General features: G+C 37.5%; 1 protein-coding gene across 4 annotated transcripts in view; it reads left to right on the top strand.

Annotated features, from left to right (window-relative positions):
- SCEL (sciellin) overlaps positions 1-19,466 on the top strand; it is a 321,637-nt gene that overhangs the window by 130,239 nt on the left and 171,932 nt on the right. For all 4 annotated transcript variants that reach the window (XM_019444130.2, XM_019444129.2, XM_019444126.2 and 1 more), the window contains one exon: positions 15,885-15,988. The gene's annotated coding sequence lies outside the window, so the exon portion shown is untranslated. The remainder of the gene's footprint in view (positions 1-15,884; positions 15,989-19,466) is intronic.

The raw sequence follows: 19,466 nt of genomic DNA, 5'->3' as shown, positions 1-19,466 counted from the left end.
AGGTGATTTCCAAGGGGGCGGATCTGTGAATTGTCTTTGGACTCTACTCATCCTTTCAAAATAGTCACCATACTACAGCAATTAGAGATCTAAATGTAGATCTCTAATATAAGATCCACTTACATGCAAAAGACAAAATTAGAGATCTCTAATCCTCTAGTGTGTTTTCCTTTAAAAAGGAAGCGAGGATGACTCTTGTTTCTATAGACCCTTCTGGGAATAAGTTTATGGTTTATTGAAAGAGGGCTTATTTATATTTCATCCTCTCAATACAAAACATGGATATAATTATTGATGGCTACCATATACAAATCATTTATTACATGCAGGCGCTGTTCCAGGCACCATGTATGTATTATTTCATTTACTTATATCAACTTTAAGAAATAGGTTTATGGGTAAAATAGGTTTACAAATGAAGAAACAGCAACTTAAGGAGTTTAAATAAACTGTGTTTCCTAAATGTCAAGGTACCATAGGTCATAAAAATAAAATGAGGAAAAACAAAAGAACACCCAAACCTCAAAACACTACACCAAAATGCTATTAATTTAACAGTAGCTTTTCAGGGAGAGAAGGAAATGTGCCTTACACAAATTCTAAGATGATCATCTTGTCATATACATTTAGATTGGAGAGTGGCAGAGGCTGGTTTGAACTCAGGAGTGTATAGTTTCAGAACTAATATATTTACCATTATCCTATGCCCTTCAGATTCAGGAAATCAGCCCTAAAGTACCACAATACTTGTGAAAGGCTCATGAGATAAATAAAACATTTATTGGAAATTGTGAAAATAAGTCAGGGGAAAATAGAAATGCAAAACAAAACAAAACAACCACCTATTAAATTCAAACTCACCAATAATATTAGATTTACAAACTTTAAAATAAAAGTAGAAAATAGAAAATATTTATTATGTACCAGTCACTTTATATTGATCTCATTTAACACTCATAGCAATTATAAAATAAACATCATTATGACCCATATTTAACAAATGAGAAACTTGGGAATAGAATCTGCCCAGTTTGTATACTAAAAAATTGTGGAGTTTGTGTTAGACTTATCCCGGAAATTGTGAAATTGGTAGGAGATTCTACAATTTCCTGGATCACAGGGATGCAACAGTGTATTCTGAATAATTGAATAAAATTAGTCAAGGGAAATATTTGTTGTTGGAACAGGTTTTAACATGGGGGTACCTGGTTTGTTGTGTAAGTGAGATCCTTTTTCAACTATTTCTGCTGGATCTTAATTTTTTCAGTTTCAGGTTTGACAGTCATGGTAATTTTAGGAACATGTCCACACAAGAGGCTGAAAGTAACTGTGTATTGTAATCTTTGGTTACTTGTCTTCATGTACCTAGATTGAAAGATCCTTATGGTTGGGTGCTATGGTTTTTGTATCAGTGGCTGGCACAACCAAGGGGCTCAATAACGACTTGTTGAATGAATGAAGCATGAAGAAATTGAGCACTAGCAATTTTAGATCGAAACCAAGAAAAGGTGTATCATGAAAAATGTCTTTTTTCATTCTACCACAGCCAGCCTCTTCAGGGCCTTTTATAAATTAGAAAAAGTGCTCTCCTGAGGTGTATAAATTAGGACTTAGGACAAGGAACCCACTGGGTAGATGTGCTCTCCCTGACTTGACCTAGCCCTGCAAAGAGATTCTTCCAGAGAGCAGTGGAGTCCAACTAGGCAAACAGCTTAGATTTCCAAGCCCACTTGCTCCCTTAGTCAGGGTTTACCTCACCATTCCCTTGATTTGAGGGGTGTGGTGGGGGTAGGGCAAGTGTCTTTTTGTCTTTCTTAATCAAGAAAACACTAGTCTGCCTAGTTTGAAAAGATGTAAAATGATTGCATTCTATTGATTTATACCTTATTAAATCTCCATGTCAGTCTTTATTATTCAAAGAAAGTGCATTAGCTAGATTAGTTCCTTCTCTCCTTATACTATAATCTAGAAGCAATTTTTATAGGATATTTTCAGATTTTGTAAACCAATAATATTGAGCCCTGAAACTGTGTATTTTAGTATTGGAACATTTTTTGAATTTTATACTGATTTGCTTGTGACATTTTTCATATTTTGTTTTAGGTGAGCCACTAGAAAAAAATAGCTAAAACCAGTATCTAAAAACATGAAATTATTTTTTCTCTTTCTGATGTATGTACACACACACACACACACACACACACACACACACAGCTTTTTTTCTGTGCTAAGTGGGAATTTAGGGGCAACCTGATTCATAGCAAGAGACACAGGAATTCTGTTGGGATCAGTGGCTCTCTGAACATCTCTGATTAATTGCAAATGATCATTGTAGTAATAGTTTATTAAGAGGAGTTTATTAAAACTTAAATCTTAAAACTTCAATTCATGTCACTTAGGCACACACTTCAAAAATTAAGAAATTAAAGCCAACATTCCTTTCTTGACCAATGGAAAGGCCAATTAAAAACCTCTTTTGCTTTGATTATAGCTCTGATATAATGTGCCTTTTAAGAATATTTGTATTTATTTTTAATAAGGACCACAGAACTGTTCTCAATTTTGAACATACGGGGAGTAGAGAATGCTTCAATTCAGCTTGTGAATCCTCAGGTTAGAACAATGGTTTCCAGTCCCCTAATGCACTTGGAAATGTAGTCTCTGTGGATGGATCTCAGTATCTGTTGTAGCTCCCATTAATCCTCATCTTTCTGTTTTTTAAGTAGCCTCCATGCCCAACTTGGGGCTTGAACTCAGGACCCTGAGATTGAGAGTCACACGCTCTACTGACAGAGCCAGCCAGGCACCCCCTTCATCTTTTCTTTTATATTCAAGTTTGCCATTGTATTAAGCCGAAGCAACAAAGTGGAAGGAATTCTTATGATGGAGAAAAGAACTTATACCTTCAGTAGCTCTAAGGGTGACTGACTCTTTTGTGTGAGCAGTGTCCCTGAATAGGAGCAGGCTCTGCTGTCTCCATCAGTAAACAGGTGCGAGGACAGCTGTGTCAGGAGACCCCTTGTGAACACTAGGGAAATACATAACAAAGTGTTTGGAAGAAGGCTAAACTTAGTGGAGGACTGCTCATGCTTAGTAATATTTATTGACCCCTGCCTTATTAGAAACATTAATTTGTAGCACCTTTAAAATGATGTGGTTTCCTGATATCAAGCCATTTTCTTTTCTGGTTCATATTGGTTTTATTATTGCCTTTACTGGTAAGTAGATAGAACCCTGGGTTGACCTCCAGGTGTAGCAAGAATAGAGAACAGAGGATTTGGGTCATCTGGAAAACAGTATTGAGCGTTTAAAGGGTAAGGGCTCAGTTAGTTAGGCATCCAACTCTTGATTTTGACTCAGGTCATGATCTCACAGATTATGATCTCACAGGTTTGTGAGTTCCAGCCTCACATTGGGCTCTGCCTGCAGAGTTTGCTCAGGATTCTGTCTCCCTCTCTCTCTGCTCCTCCCCCACTCACACGTGAGTGCACTCTCCCCCTCAAAAATAGGTACATACATTTTTTTAAAAAAAGAAAGTTTAAAGGGTAAGGGCTTTAGAAATGTGATTTTGAATCACAGCTTTGTATCTAACTGGATGAGCTTGGGCAAGTCCTTTAACCTCTCAAAGGCTTTGCTATCTTCTTTTGCAATAGCCCCTACCTCCAATGGTTATTGTAAGGATTAAGTTAGATAATTCATGTAAAGTATTTAGCACAGTGACTGGCACATGCTTAGTGCTTGGTAAGTGACAGCTTTTTCTACTGTTGACATGTGATCCCGGAGAATCATTCTTTGTCTGAAATTCCCTTCATCTAGGTTGATTTATAAGTCCTAGGAATACCTCCAATAAAGTAAAACTTTGGAGATTTTTGCATTTGTGCAAAGCAGAATATATTGCCAGAATAATTGCCATCAAATTAGCCTTAATATACCCTAAATTATTTCCAATGAACGGGACTATATGTATATTATATATAAAAATAATAATGATAATTCTTATAAAATGATATTAATGTTTTCTTTTTGTTCAATGCAAATTTTATCTCTCAGGAACTTTATATATGTAATTTTAAGTACTTATAACAATGGCACAAATTAAAGCAAATCAAAACCACAATGAGATATTACCTTACACCTGTCAAAATGGCTAGAATCAAATAGACAAGAAATAACAAATGTTGGTGAAGATGTGAAGAAAAAGGAACCCTGTAGACTGTTGGTGAGAAAGCAAACTGGTGAAGCCACTGCAGAAAACAGTACAGATTCTTCAAAAGATTAAAAACAGAATTACCATATGATCCAGCAACTCCACTACTGGATATTTACCCAGAGAAACCAAAAATACTAATTAAAAAAAGATGTATGCATCCCTATATTTATTGCAGCATTATTTACAATAGCCAAGATATGGAAGCAATACAAGTGTTCATCAATTAATGAATGGATAAAGATGTGTGGTGTATATACATGACGGAATATTACTCATCCATAAAAAAGAATGAGATCTTGCCATTTGCAACAATATGTATGGACCTAGAGGGTATAATGCTAAGTGAAGTAAGTCAGAGAAAGACAAATACCATATGCTTTCACTCGTATGTGGAATTTAAGAAACAAAACAAAGAAAAAAGGCAAATGAAAAAACAGACCCTTAAATACAGAGAACAAACTGGTGGTTACCAGTGAGGAGGTAGTTGGGGGTATGAGTGAAATAGATAAAAGGGATTAAGAGTACACTTAGTCATGATGAACGCAGAGTAATGTATAGAGTTGTTGAATCAATGTATTGTGCAACTGAAACCCCCATGTAACACTGAATATTAATTATACCTCAATAGAAAATAAATATATATATATAATTTTAAGTACTTAAAACAATTAAGTATCAATTTTCATGTTTTATAGATAAAGCAGAATCTCAGAGTGATTAAGGAACATCTCAAAGACTGCACAACTAGTAAACAGAAGATCTGGGATTCAGAACCAGGTTGTTTTGCTTCAGAGCCTTTGTTCTTTCTGATATACCTGCTGATGTTCAGCGACCATGCCAAGTGGTCTATTAAATTTATCCTTCTAGTTCAATGCAGTGAAAATCAGCAGATGGTTTTATCTCCTTAGTGAATATCAAATTTTTTGCTGCCAAATTCACAACCTCTGAGAGAATCCTGCATTCTCTTCTTTGCTAGAATCCAGAATCCCTTTAGTTGATTAAATTATTTCCATTGATGTGGATTTCAATTCAATCTAATAACAACAAGGCACTGTCTTGACAAAGGATGTGCTGTTGTTAGGGGTTTTTCTGAGGCAATTCTTTCATAACTTTTTCAGTCAGATGAAGCCGAGAATAGCGTTATTAACATCTGTCCAGTCCATGGCAGAGAAAAGTTCTAATCTAGGGAATAGTTTTACCTCTAGTGGATCTTTTCATGAGATTTACAAAATGATTTATAAAAACGAATCAATACAGTTTTAGGAGAAAAAATCAGTGTTAGAATGATCAAGGATGAATGAGACATAGACAGCTAGGAGGGAGAGACACGGCTATCACCTAAAAGTAAGGTTAAGGGTACCAGGAGAGAGAAGTGTGCACAGTTCAAATCATTGAACTGAATACTGAATGTTGGGTGTGTGCTTCCAAATGATGGAGAGGAATGGAGTGTGCAGAGAAGTTAAAACTCATATGACAAAGTAAAGTGTCACACAACTTGGAGATAGACCAGTAGAAATTGTCCAAGAGGAACACAAAACAGAAAATTAGCAAAATGGTAGACCCATATCCAACCATATCAGCAATTACCTTAAAAATTAATAAACTAAACCTGCCTTGTGTAATATGACTGCCACTACCACATGAGGCTATTGAAATTTAAATTAATGAAAATGAAATATAATTAAAAATTCAGTTTCTTAGTTACACCAGTCATATTTCAAGTGCTTAATAGCCATGTGTGGCTATCATATTGGATTGTGCTGATATGGAACATTTCCACCATCACAGAAAGTTCTACTAGACAATAGTGGACACAGAGAAGGTCAAATGGATTAAAAAGAAAAGCCAGATCCAATTGTGTATTGTCTACAAGAGATCCACGTTAAGTATAAGGATATAAAAAGATACACATACAACTGTCATATAAAAGAGACTACAGGACAAAGAGTATTATGAGAGATAAATAGGAATACTTCATAATTAGAAAAAATTCAATTCAACAAGAAACCCTAACAATTATAGATATTTATATGCCTGTATAGTTTTTTCCCCTGACACCAACGAATTCTCCAATTCTCTGACACCAAGTAGGTGTCCTACAGTTCAATTCGATTGAATTCTGAGACTACCTGGACTTAGTGCAGACCCCACAAATTAAGGTCTGAGTCCCACAGTTTGCACTCACTTCAGACACCTGCCACAAATGGGGTCCCCAGGAGACCTACAGAAGCTGCCATACTGACCACAGGGTCTGGGGTTCGCACAGCCTTCCCTCAGATTCAGTAATTCACTCAAATGAATCCCAGTACTCAGGAAAGCAGTTTACAATTAAGGGTTCATTACATAGGATACAACTCTAGCACAGACAAATGGAAGCAATGTCTAGGGCAAGGTATAGGGGGAAGGTATGCAAAACTTACATGCCTCTCTGGGCACACCACCCTCCTAGCCCCCTGATGAAGTCACCAACCTAGAAGTTCCCCAAACCCAGTCTTTTAGAGTTTTTAAATGACAATTTTATTATGTAAGCATTATTGATTAAATCATTGGCCGTTGCTGATCAATCTCAATCTCCAGGTTCCCTGTCTGTCTCTAATCACTTGGGTGGCTTTTCTGGCGACCAGCCCTGATCCCAAAGCTATCTAGGTCCCTCTCACGGGTCATCTCATAAGCATAAACAAGATAGGGAATTCCAGAGGTTTTAGGAGTTCTGTGCCAGGAACCAAAGACAAAGCCCAAATATTTATATTCCACTATACCACAATGACTCATTATAGAGCCTCCAAACACATGAAGCAAAATCAATAGAATCAAAGGGAGAAGTAGACGATTCCACAATCAGATCTGGAGATTTCAGTACTTCTCTCTCACTAATTGAGAAAGCAACTAGACAACTCAGTAAGAACACAGATGATGTGAACAATCAGAATGTAACTGATGTTTATAGAACCCTATACCCAGCAGCTGCAAAGTATGTATTCTTTAAAAATGTACATGATGATAATGCTAGGCTATAAAACAAGCCTCAATAAATCTAGAGGATTAAAACCATACCAAGTACGTTTTCTAAACCTAACAAACTGGAAATAAAAAAACCTCAAATTTTGGAAACTGAACAACTTTTAGTAATCTGTGGATCAAGGAAAGAATAAGATAAATGGGAAAATATTTCAAACTAAATGATAACAAAATGACAACATATCACAATTTGTGGGATGTAGCACACGCAGCACTTAGAAATTTAATCCTTAAAATGCTTATTTAAGGAAAGAAGAAAGGTCTAAAATCAATGATCTAAGGTTCCATCTTAAGAAAGTTGAAAATAAGGGGTGCCTGGGTGGCTTAGTTGGTTAAGTGACTGACTGTTGATTTTGGCTCAGGTCATGATCTCATGGTTCATGAGATCAAGTCCCACGTCAGGCTCTGTGCTGACAGCATGAAGCCTGCTTGGGATTGTCTGTCTCCCTCTTTCGCTGCTCCTCCCTTGCTCTCTCTCTCTCTCTCTCTCTCTCTCCCCCTCTCTCTCTCTCTCTTGCTCTCTCAAAATAAATAAATAAATAGACAAAAAAAAAAAAGAAGCTTGAAAACAAAAAGCAAAGGAAGGTTAAAATAGAGGGAAAGAATAATAAAGACTACAAATCAGTGGAATTAAAGAAAAATGATAGAGAAATTTAGCAAAGCCACAACTCAGAGTGGAAGAAGCTGAGTGGTCTGGGGATGCCAATGGAAGGATGATTGGTCCAAGGGACAGAATGTCATCAGGTCTTTGTAAAAAAAACACCTGGTCACTGTTGTTCTACCATAGTGTTGTGAGGCATGTGTTATTTTTTAACAGCATTTTGAAATTTAAAATATGAGTATAATCTTATCTTGCTCAAAACAAAGGAAGTGTCTGCCACTTTTCTATGCCTCCAATTTCTTTCTTTGCCATTCAGCACTCTTGACAAGGCCTCTTCCTGATTTCTCACTATTACCTTTGCCGGGTCACAGCAATATGCAAATTAATGTAGATTCCATTCAAGACAGGGAGCCCTCAGGGCTGGATTTGGTCTTATTACAGGGTCTCCAAGAGAGTACTGTCTAGAAGAGAGGGATACATATTCTCATTTCCACTTAACATGCTGTTAAAACTTACAAATGCCATGTACATTTTTCATGGTATTTGCGAATTTACATTTGTAAGAGTGTAAGTTACAATTTGGTCTATGGAAAATGACAATTTGATCAATGAATGGTGTTAGTTTCTATTTGAATTTGGATTTTTTGTTTAGTTTCTTTTCTTAAGTGACATTCATAAGACTCAATAAAAGTTGAATAGGTTATTCATGCATAAGCAATTGCATTTTATTATGTCATTTCACCATAACATTATTTTGCTTCATCATGTCCTCCCTCCCTCCCTCCTTTCTTTTCTTTCTTTCTTTCTTTCTTTCTTTCTTTCTTTCTTTCTTTCTTTCTTTCTTTGTCTTTCTTTCTTTCCTTTCTTTTTCTTTCTTTGCAAGTCAAAACAAACACCCCCGCCCAAAGTGTTTAAAGGAGATTTGTGACCTCTACTAAAAACTAGAAAACATAGAACATTGTTACCCAGAAACTTGTGACATATATGGATTTGGCTATGCCACAGTACTGATATTATTCTCTGAAGCATAACTACAGTCAGTAAAACAGCCTCACCTAAAATGATTTTTGTTCAATCCTCAAATACCGGCATTATTTAAGGGCTCCACTTTGTAGAGGTGGGATGGAGAGAGCTGAAAGAATATGTCTGACTCAGACAGATGTGGTTCAAATACTAGTATTTCTGTAATCTTGACTGTGTCCCTTGAGGGGTTTGAATGTCAATATTTTTAATGCCTACTCCACAAGGTTACAGTGTGCTTTAGAGGAAATAATGTATGTAAAGTGCTGGCACATAGAGACTGTCTGTGTTCTCCCCTCCTTGACCTGTAATACAATAAGCTGTGAGTGACTAGTAGTGTTTGCATATTCAGAGAGCCGGTGTGGCAGATGGGAGAGAGCAAGGCTTTTGAAGCATAGAACAAGACTTACTCTCTTTTGCCATTCATTGGCCATCTGACTTTAGGCTAATTATTTAACCTCTTTGAGTTTCTATTTCGCAATGTGTAAAAAAAGGAAAAGAAGATTGTATCTGTAGACATGTAATGATTAAATGAGTTATGTAAACATTTAGCACAGTGCATGGCATAATTAATGCTCAGTTAAGAGTAGCTTCAGTTATATCACTTTTGTACTCTTAAGACTTTCTGTTATTGAGGTTTTCTTTCAAAGTGCCTTCTATTTTCACTGTATTCTAATTATCAAAACCCTCAGGGGGTGCCTGGCTGGCTTAGTCAGTAGAGCATATGACTCTTGATCTCCGGGTCATGAGTTCAAGCCCCACACTGGGTGTAGAGTTTACTTAAAAGAAAAAAAAGAAAAGAAAAAACAACCTCAGGATTGCAGTCAGCAATGTTAGAGCTCAGATCAATTTCTGGTTCAAATAGTGTGTATTTAATTTTATCTCTGCTGCTGTTTATGAGGGCTAGAGAAGCCAATCTCACTGTCCCATATGCTGCAGAGCAAAAAGATGCTCCTGAGCTCAATGGAGGTTATTTTTCATAGCTCTAAGAATCTAATCTTTATGACTGATGACTGTTGTCTTAGGATACATAAAAGTCCCATCCAAGGTATTCATATCTCAGATTATTGATTTCTATTCAACTTGCCTACTTTTCAGTGCAACAGAGTAAATGATCAGGGAGGTAAAGAGCAATATTTATTTGATTAAAATTTCTTCAGCTTGATCTGCTTGTTGCTAGTGGCAACCAACAAAAGAATAGATCTAAAATGACAGGTCACAACCACATTGATAACAGTCTGTATTTTTATCTTTCCCCAGTTGTGATTTTAAAATAGTCTTTCTAGTGCTTGTAGTCATAAAAATGATTACTATGTAACCACCTTAGATATATTGACAAACTAAACAACCCTATTTCACTAACGAACCTCTTCCCAGGGCTTGGAGAGTCAGCCTCAGACCACATGGGCCATTGCTATACTAATGGCTATAAGGAAGATGATACTGTTTATATTACAGGAATTATTACCCAGAGTGAATTTCCTATTAATTGGTATGTCTTGGATCAGCATAACATTATATGTTGCAGCAGCATTTACAAGTTTGTATCTTTTTGAAAACAGTATCACTTTCTAAAAACAAAACAAAACAGCAACAAGAAAATCTGCATGCAATCTATTAAGCGTTTGGTGGTTCTGTTGTAGAATATACTGAAGTCTCCAAAGGAGACTAAAAATAATATCCTTGGGAGATCAGTTCATAATCCAATGAAATTCAATTAGACTCCTTTCCAAGGACAAAAGAACATCTTTGCAAGCAGGGAAGTATTAACTTTACAAAAGCATGATACACCTTTGGGTGCCTTTGTTGGATCTTCCAAAATTGAACCTTGTATACAGGAAAAAAAAAAAAACACTAGAGCAGTTTGCACTTCCTCCAATCATCCTGTTAATTTGCAAGCCAATGGAGATAATCTTGGAGCACAGGATTTGATCTCTGCATGCTATGATTCTCTCTGTCTGGCTCTTGGAGTGTCACATTCACGTGGACAGGACTTCCAGAGGAGTGGCCATTATCAAATTTACAATAAGACTTCAGCTGATTGGAAGCCTTTTGGGTGAAAATCTTGTGTGCTAAGTTGCATTTCTTGAGACCACAGAAAGGTCTCCATGCACTCCACATTAAAGGGCAGGATACCCTGAGGAGGAACATTTTAGGCTGTTAACAGTTACAGCACAGTGGGGGAGTTGGGGAGCAGAGCATTTCCAAACAGCTGGGAATTAACAGAGCCCTTACTCCTGAGGAGGGGCAACCTTTAGAATAAGATTTGACACAGGAAGCATAATGCAAGGAGAGCCTCTCTGAGCTAAGCAAGGCAAGAGGGCAGAAGACGCCAAGAAGTGGTGTGAGAGAATCAAAAACATTTTGTTCACTTCATAAAATTTCCTTAGCCTGCACTCAAAATAATCCCAATTTTTAAAAATGTGCTTTAAAAAAGTTTGGTCTAGCCAAAGTCACGAGATACAAGTAACAGTCCCCCATTTGTCTTTCTTCTAAGTCTGTACAGTGTTGCAACACTGCTTATCTCCTTGCTTGAATTTGCCACAGGGAATGAAGATCTGACTTTCCTGGCTCTGAGCCCCAAGTTGCCTCTGAGTGAGTGTTGCTAGGGTGAAGGTTGGAGTACTGAAGAAGCGCTGACTAAGCTATTAATCTTAACTCTGCTTGCCTTCTCTGTGCTCACTCAAACTGGAATGGACTGGAGCCCTCTTTGTCTCTAGGGCTCACCAGGGGGTACTATTTATTAGATCAGAAAACAGCTTTTGCCTCTGGGAGGAAGAATTTGGCCCCAGCCCTGAGCAGCAGGGCTTCATGCACTCAATGAGCAGGTGTGTTTCCCTTGTGCTCTCCACTGCCCAGGCAGTGCCCTGTGCACATAATGAGACTCCTCCATCAAAGGCACATGAGAATATGCTCTCTAGCTTGGTTTTTCCCATCCATGATGTTCAAAAACATCCAATCATGTTTTTTATTCATTAATTTGAAATTCTTTCCATTTTATCTTTGTCCTTGGGAAACCCAAGCTCATTGTCTTGCCTGGATTTTCTCAACTTGTCTGCTTCATAACATTTCTCCTCTCAGTACCACGTTTCTACAAAATGCCCCAAATTTTGAGTTTTTGTGAAACCCTAGTGTTTTTTTGTGAACTTGCTGAAGTAGATCCTTCCTTTCTTCCTTCCTTCCTCCCTTCCTTCCTTCCTTCCTTCCTTCCTTCCTTCCTTCCATTCCACATTATCTTCCTTCAGGTATGAATTGTGCAGTAATTCTTTCCATGTGAAAATTGCAATGGGATTATTGAATATTAGGACCAGAGTTCTGAGGCCTTAGTGACCTTGTATTAGGTTCTTGTTGCTGCTATAACCACAAATTTAGCGACTTAAAGCAATATAATTTTATTGTCTATATTTCTGGAGGTCAGAAGGCTGGAATGGCCTCATTGGGCTAAAATCAATGTGTCATCAGGGCTGTGTTCCTGTGTTCCTTTTAGAGACTCTAGGAGAGAACTGCTCCTTGTCTTTCCCCACGTCTACAGGCCACCTTGCACTCCTTCTGTGGTGGCTTCTCACTGTCAAAGCCAGCAGTGGCCAGTCAGGTCTTTCATGCTCTTTACTCTGACTTTATTTCCCTCATCAAAGCCCCTTCTCTGACTCTTTCACTCTTGCCTCCCTCTTTTCACTTAGAAGGACCTTGTGATTACATTGGGCCCACCCAGATAGGCCAGGATGATCTCCCCAGCTCCAGATCCTTGATTTAATCCTGTTTTAGAAATCACTTTTGCCATGTGAAACAATATATTCCCACATTCCAGGGATTAAGATGTGAATATATTGGGTGGGGTTGGGGGAATGTTATTCTGCTTATTATAGACCTACTGGGCTCTTAAAAAACCAGGTTGAAATGGTAGCTGCATCTAACCTAGACTCTGAATCTCCAAATCTTGGCCCAAATTCTTGCTGACCTTCTCTGCCCTAAGTCCAGTAGAACAGTACCTGATGTAATATTTTCACAGAAGAGTATATTGCATTATAGGCCAGAATGAATTCTTAATGTGTGCATGTAGGCAGGTAATACACATCTTAGCTAAAAATGAGCTAGACTCTGCAAAATGTCACCTTATATTTTGTCACTTTTACAAATAGTTTCACACACTGGCTCATTTTAGTAATGACATATGAATACTGTTTTGTGTGCTATAATATTTCCCAACTTTTGTCCTTCTGTTTTTGTGCTTCATTTTCTTTTTTCCCCAAAAAAGATTAGAGGAAAGGTCTGTTATATTTTCTTGGAAATATTATATATTGGAAATATATATATTGGAAATATTTATATTGGAAATATTTCTTGGAAATACGAAAGCATGGCCTGTAATGACAGCAATGATATAATTATTATTCTACTGAGGTGATTTATAAGATACAGTAAAGCGTCAATAAACATCATATAGTCTGCCAGTCCCTGTGTGTTCATAGAAATAAAACGTCACTCCTGTCCTTGAAGAATCCATAGTTTACTAGGAGAAAGAGATCATGCACAGAAGAGAGAATTAGCAGCCTGTGGGAGCAAGATTCGTACTAGAAAATTAAATAATGGTGATTCAAATTTTGTTAGTAGAGGACATTCAGACTTTAAACATTGCAAGCAAAGGTATTTCATTGGGAAATGGAGGTAAATGTCACTTCCTTAAGTTTGTATATGGAACAAAGGAGGTTAGCAATTACAATACACGTTGAAATAGTTGATTTGAGTTTGGGTTTTGTTAAGATATACAGTTTCTCCTTTTAATTTTATTTTATTGGAGAAATCAGGATAATATTTGTTATGCCCAGAATTCGTGATCCCCAAAGACCACCAGGGAGCCGAGTCCGATGCAAAAGCAAAAGAGCCTTTATTCGAGCTAGCTCGAGCTCAATCCCCTACCTGCACTGACTCAGCGGTGAGATACTGGGGAGAGAGAGAGAGTTTCAAAAGGACAAAGGTTTTATTGGGGCCTAGGGGCAGTTGGTGAGGTAATGGCTGTGGCCTCAGCCGATTGGCTGGGGAAGGGTCTGAGTCCTGTTAGGCAGGTCACCGGTTGCGTTTTGATCGGGAAGTTACTCAAGGGGAGGAGGAGTGGTCAAGGTGGAGGACAGAGAACAAGATGGAGTCAGCTGGCGTAGGTCCACCCTTTCATATTTACCTTGCAGATTTATTTTAGTAATGTTCACACACATATGTAAAGTTTCTGCTGCTCAATAAATGCTCAGGAAACTAACTAGGATGTATGTTCATCCAGGGAAATGTCTGAGGTTTTCCTTTGTTTCCCTTTAGTGTGGATATTCAAGAAATGTTGCCAAATAAGAAACTGCTTAGATGCTAACACAAGAGCACATGCTGAAACTGCCTTTTAAAATGCAAGCCAGCTGGCTGCTCTAGACCAACTCTTAGGAAGAAAGCCTTCTTCATCTAATTCATAAATGGGAAATGGGATTGCCAGGCCTCACTGGCTTGTTTATTTATTTATTTTTTGTTTGTTTAAACTATGCATTGTTGGATAACTGTGACAACATTAAGAAGAGGGTGCACGAGGAAAGTAAGGAGTGACCTTTCATGAAGCAGTGTTATAACCATCTCCATGGAAGAGCATAGAGATGATTCCATGCAGGAAGCATGGAATGGTGTGGCCTCTAGCAAGCACAGTTGATAAGCGGGAAGTGTGTCTGTGTATACCAACCTGGCAGATGCGTGTATGTGTCTTACACGAATGTGTTCTATATATGGTTCTCTCTCTCTCCATATATGCAGGGGAGAGCATGAAACAATGTGGAAATGGGCAGCCATAAGTTTGTTCTTTGCATTTATAGGATCTGATTCTGCTTTTATTTTATTAATGTGTTTTTAATTTTTATCTTTGTTATTGCCTTTTGTTTTTAAATTTTATTTTTATTTTTTAAATTTTTTAATTTAAGTCCGAGTTAGTTAACATATAGTGTAACAATGGTTTCAGAAGTAGAATTTACATATAACACCCAGTGCTCATCTCAGCAAGTGCCCTCCTTAATGCCCATCCCCCACCAACACCCCTCCAGCAACCCTCCATTTGTTCTCTACCTTTAAGAGTCTCTTATGGTTTGCCTCCTTCTCTGTTTTCTCTTAGTTTTGTTTCCCTTCCCCTATGTTCATCTGTTTTGTTTCTTAAATTCCACATATGATTGAAGTCATATGGTATTTGTCTTTGTCTGACTGACTAATTTCACTTAACATAATACACTCTAGTTCCAGCCATGTTGCTGCAAACAGCAAGATTTCATTCTTTTTGATCACCAAGTAATATATATATATACACACACACACACATACACACACACACACAAATAAGGGAAACAAAAATAAAAACAGAGAGGGTAGCAAACCATAAGAGACTCTTAAATACAGAGAACAAACTGAGGGTTGCTTGAGGAGTGTTGGTTTACATATATATATATATATATATATATATATATATATATATATATCAAAATATCACATCTTCTTTATCCATTCATCAGTCGATAGACATTTGGGCTCTTTCCATAACCTGGCTATTGTTGATAGCGCTGCTATAAATATGTGTTTTGTTTTTTAGATTCCACCTGAGTGAAGTCATATGATATTTGTCTTTCTCAGGGGAGGAGGATAGGGGAAATGGGCAAAATGGGTGCAAACAAGTGGGCCTCCAGTTATGGAATAAATATGTCATGGGAATAAAAGACACAGCACAGAGAATACAGTCAATGGTATTGTAATAGCATTGTATGGGTAGAAGTGGTACCTACACTTGCGGTGAGCATGGCATAACATCTAGAGAAGTTGAATCGCTGTGCTGTACATCTGAAACTAACGTGACACTGTGTCAACTATACGCAAATAAAAAATTCAAAAATAGAAAAAAAGGAAAAGAAAACAACAAAAAATGTGAAAATAAGTGCTGATTTCTCCCTATCTATCTATGTATCTATGTGTCTATCTATGTATCAGCAGCATTTATTTTCACTCTTTATGCTCTCCCCTGTGTTGCAGGACTGGAAGCTCTGAGAACCCTGTTTTTGAGATGCCTCTGCTTTTGGCTTTCTGGGCACAATTTATGTTCTGTCAATGAAATGAACTCATGCAAGATCCCGAAGGTAATGTATAGGCTCAATGAAACCATGTATGAAAAAAAAGAACTTGTTTGCAATTATAGATAATAATTTTCCCAATTTATTGGTTTTTTAAGTTTAGAATTGTAAAGAGAGAACTTTCTCCCCTTTAAAGCAAGAAATCGCTGTTCAGCTTTCACTGCAATGATTGAATCCTTTATTCGACAAAAAGGGAAATGAATTTTTTTCCCTGTAGCTGACTTTTTATGTGACATTGTTGGAGAGACTGAGCACAAAATTTTTAAACAGATGACAAGGCTGTCACCTTTGAGTGGCACAAATTTAGTAGCAACAGTGGAGTTTTTATTATGATTTCTTTTTAATATGAAACCCCAAAGTTATTCCTCTATTCCTTCACGATGAAATCGCATTGAGTGGCAACCTTAAGACAGTGATTAGGAGGAAAGGCGAATGTGAGAAAGGCAGTATAATTTTCATCTAAGAAACAGCGCTAGATTTGTGGGAAGGTAATTGTATGTATTACTGAGCTGTGTGATGATCCTCCCATTTGAAAAGTTCATCTCCAAGAAGCATTCAGTCAGGAGAGCTATCAACAGATCTGGCCTTTGATAAACACATCCACTTTAATAGCAGTCTCTGAGATGAAAGGTTTGGATTCTTTCAAGGAAACACAAATTCATGGTACTCCGGCTCTGCAGCCTGAAAATATGAAATTAAAACACTAGTATGCTGCCTTAAAAACTCCATCAAATTATGCTAGAATCTTACTTTTAGACACAAAAGGAAGACATTCATAACACACAGCATGTTACTAATTCGTCTCTCTTTATTCCTAAAATGATTTAAAGCAACTGGCAAGGATAGGAAAGTACTGTTTCTTGGCCTGATGTAAAATGAGGGATTGCCCAAGATAATCTGTAAGGTGTCTTCCATATTATACCTTTTATGAGAAATTTTGGGGAGTTTGTCTTTCAAAACTTCATTATAATAGACCATAAGGTGAAGTCTTCATGATAAACCTCCTTATGTGGTGGTTAAGATAGACCTAAATTCATCCTAGAATCTACCTAGTAGTTGGACTGTTGTGATTCTGAAGCTTACATGTATTCACAGAGTTATACATTTAACTCCTTGGAAAATTAAGAGATGAGGATTTATTCTCTGTTCTTGTTACTAACTTAGTGAATTTGGCCAATGATTGCCACTTTTCAATGGCACAAATCTGATAACAACAGGAGAGTGTTTTCTTACAATCTGTGTATTACATAAGCTCTAAAACTGAGCTTCGTGATTTGGAGGGAAGGTAGTTAAGAGGACCGTTTACTTTTCATCTACTGAAACAATGCTTAACTTTTGAAAGGTAATTGTAGTATCACTGAAAAAAGTGGAGTTTCTTCCCTGACTAAATGGACTTCTCTTAAAGAAAGAGTGTCGGTTTTATCTTGTTGGGAAATTTTTCTAGCCCATATTTTATGTGTTTTAAAAAAAGAGCTTAGGTGGCATAATTCACAATGGCCAAAAGGCAGAAGTAACGCAAATGTCCATCAACAGATGAATGAAGGAACAAATGTGATCTATACAAACGTGGAATATTATTCAGCCTTAAAAAAGAAAGAAACTGTGACACATGCTACAACATGGGTGAACCTTGAGGACATTATGCTAAGTGAAATAAGCCAGTCACAAAAGGACAGACGTTGTATGATTTCACTTAGGCAAAGTACCTGGGATAGTCCGATTCATAGAGACAGAAAGTAGAATGGTGGTTGTCAAGGGCTGGAGGAGTGGCGATTGGGGAGCTGGTGTTTAATGAGTACAGAGTGTCAATTTAGGAAGATGAACAAGTTCTGCAGATGGACGGTGGTGAGGGTTACACAACAATGTGAACATCCTGAAGCTATAGCACTGTAAACTTAAACGTGGTTAAAGTAGAAATGTTATGTTATGTCTCTTTTATCCCAGTCAAAAAATTGTTTAAGAAAAAGAATTTTTTAAATGACTTCAACTGCATTTTCATTTTTACCCCTTGTCCTAATTTAAGAGGGGCGTAAGTCCTATTTCTCCAAAATTCTGTGTCTCTGCTGCTTTAAGCGTGAATAAAATGTCGCCAATGGCTTTTTGACTCATTTTAGGATGTCTCTTTTGGTAGCCATCAGCTCTGAGACAATCTTTGTGGCTCTGAATTCAGATAAAATTAGAATTATATTTAAGTTGCATCTTCCATGTGTTTTACAACTACAAATATGGACAGTAAATGAAGAAAAATAATGCTACCATATTGGAAAGTTGCCTTTTGCAAAATTATACATATGACAGTTTATATAAAAGATGTGATATTACCATGTCTACTTAGTGAACACATTTTAAAATGGACATTTTGGCATCAAGTAAAAGATGCTTATAAAATATTTTCTTATTTTAACTGGGAACCCCAGTTATTGATGATATGCTTCTTGTTCCCCTATGAATATTTGACCAAATCTTAATGTTCTTTTACCTTTTTATGGTGCTTAAAGTAAGCTAATAATGCCTGAAAAGTTGTTTATTTTTCTATTTTGTTATAATAACTCTCATGAATACCTTTATTTGTCAAAGTTTCACGCCAATAGTACAAAAGTGAGAATGATTTTTCCATTTTTTAAAAGTAAAGTTATAATAATCTATAAAGTGTTTTTTTTTAATTTTTTTTAACATTATTTATTTTTGAGACAGAGAGAGACAGAGCATGAACAGGGGAGGGTCAGAGAGAGAGGGAGACACAGAATCTGAAACAGGCTCCAGGCTCTGAGCTGTCAGCCCAGAGCCCGACGCGGGGCTCGAACTCACAGACCGCGAGATCATGACCTGAGCCGATGTCGGCCGCCCAACCGACCAAGCCACCCAGGCGCCCCTCTATAAAGTGTTTTAAAATTCAATTTCTCATCTAAAAACTTGCATGATATTTGTTTTAGAATAGGACTTACCCCCACCCTAGGCTGGTGGTGAAAGATAAAAGAGGACACCAAGCACCTAGACATATTTTTGACCAAATATAAGCACCTTAAATAGGACCTTTTTTTTTTTTTTTTAATTTTTTTCAACGTTTTTTATTTATTTTTGGGACAGAGAGAGACAGAGCATGAACGGGGGAGGGGCAGAGAGAGAGGGAGACACAGAATCGGAAACAGGCTCCGGGCTCCGAGCCATCAGCCCAGAGCCTGACGCGGGGCTCAAACTCACGGACAGCGAGATCGTGACCTGGCTGAAGTCAGACGCTTAACTGACTGCGCCACCCAGGCGCCCCAGGACCTTTTTTTTTAAAAAAAAAAAAAGGTTTTTTTTTTAACATTTATTTATTTTTGAGAGACAGAGCACAACTGGGGGGAGGGGCAGAGAGAAAATGAGACACAGAATCTGAAGCAGGCTCCAGGCTCTGAGCTATCTGCACAGAGCCTGATGTGGGGCTTGAACTCACAGGGCTTGAACTCGTGGGGCTTAAACTCACAAACCATGAGATCATGAC

Source organism: Panthera pardus, unplaced genomic scaffold (genome assembly GCF_024362965.1).
Source record: "Panthera pardus isolate Hobbes unplaced genomic scaffold, ASM2436296v1 HiC_scaffold_1, whole genome shotgun sequence".
Classification (NCBI taxonomy): Eukaryota; Metazoa; Chordata; class Mammalia; order Carnivora; family Felidae; genus Panthera; species Panthera pardus.
The sequence above is the reverse complement of the archived record's forward strand: the minus strand, read 5'-3'. Positions and strand labels throughout refer to the sequence as shown.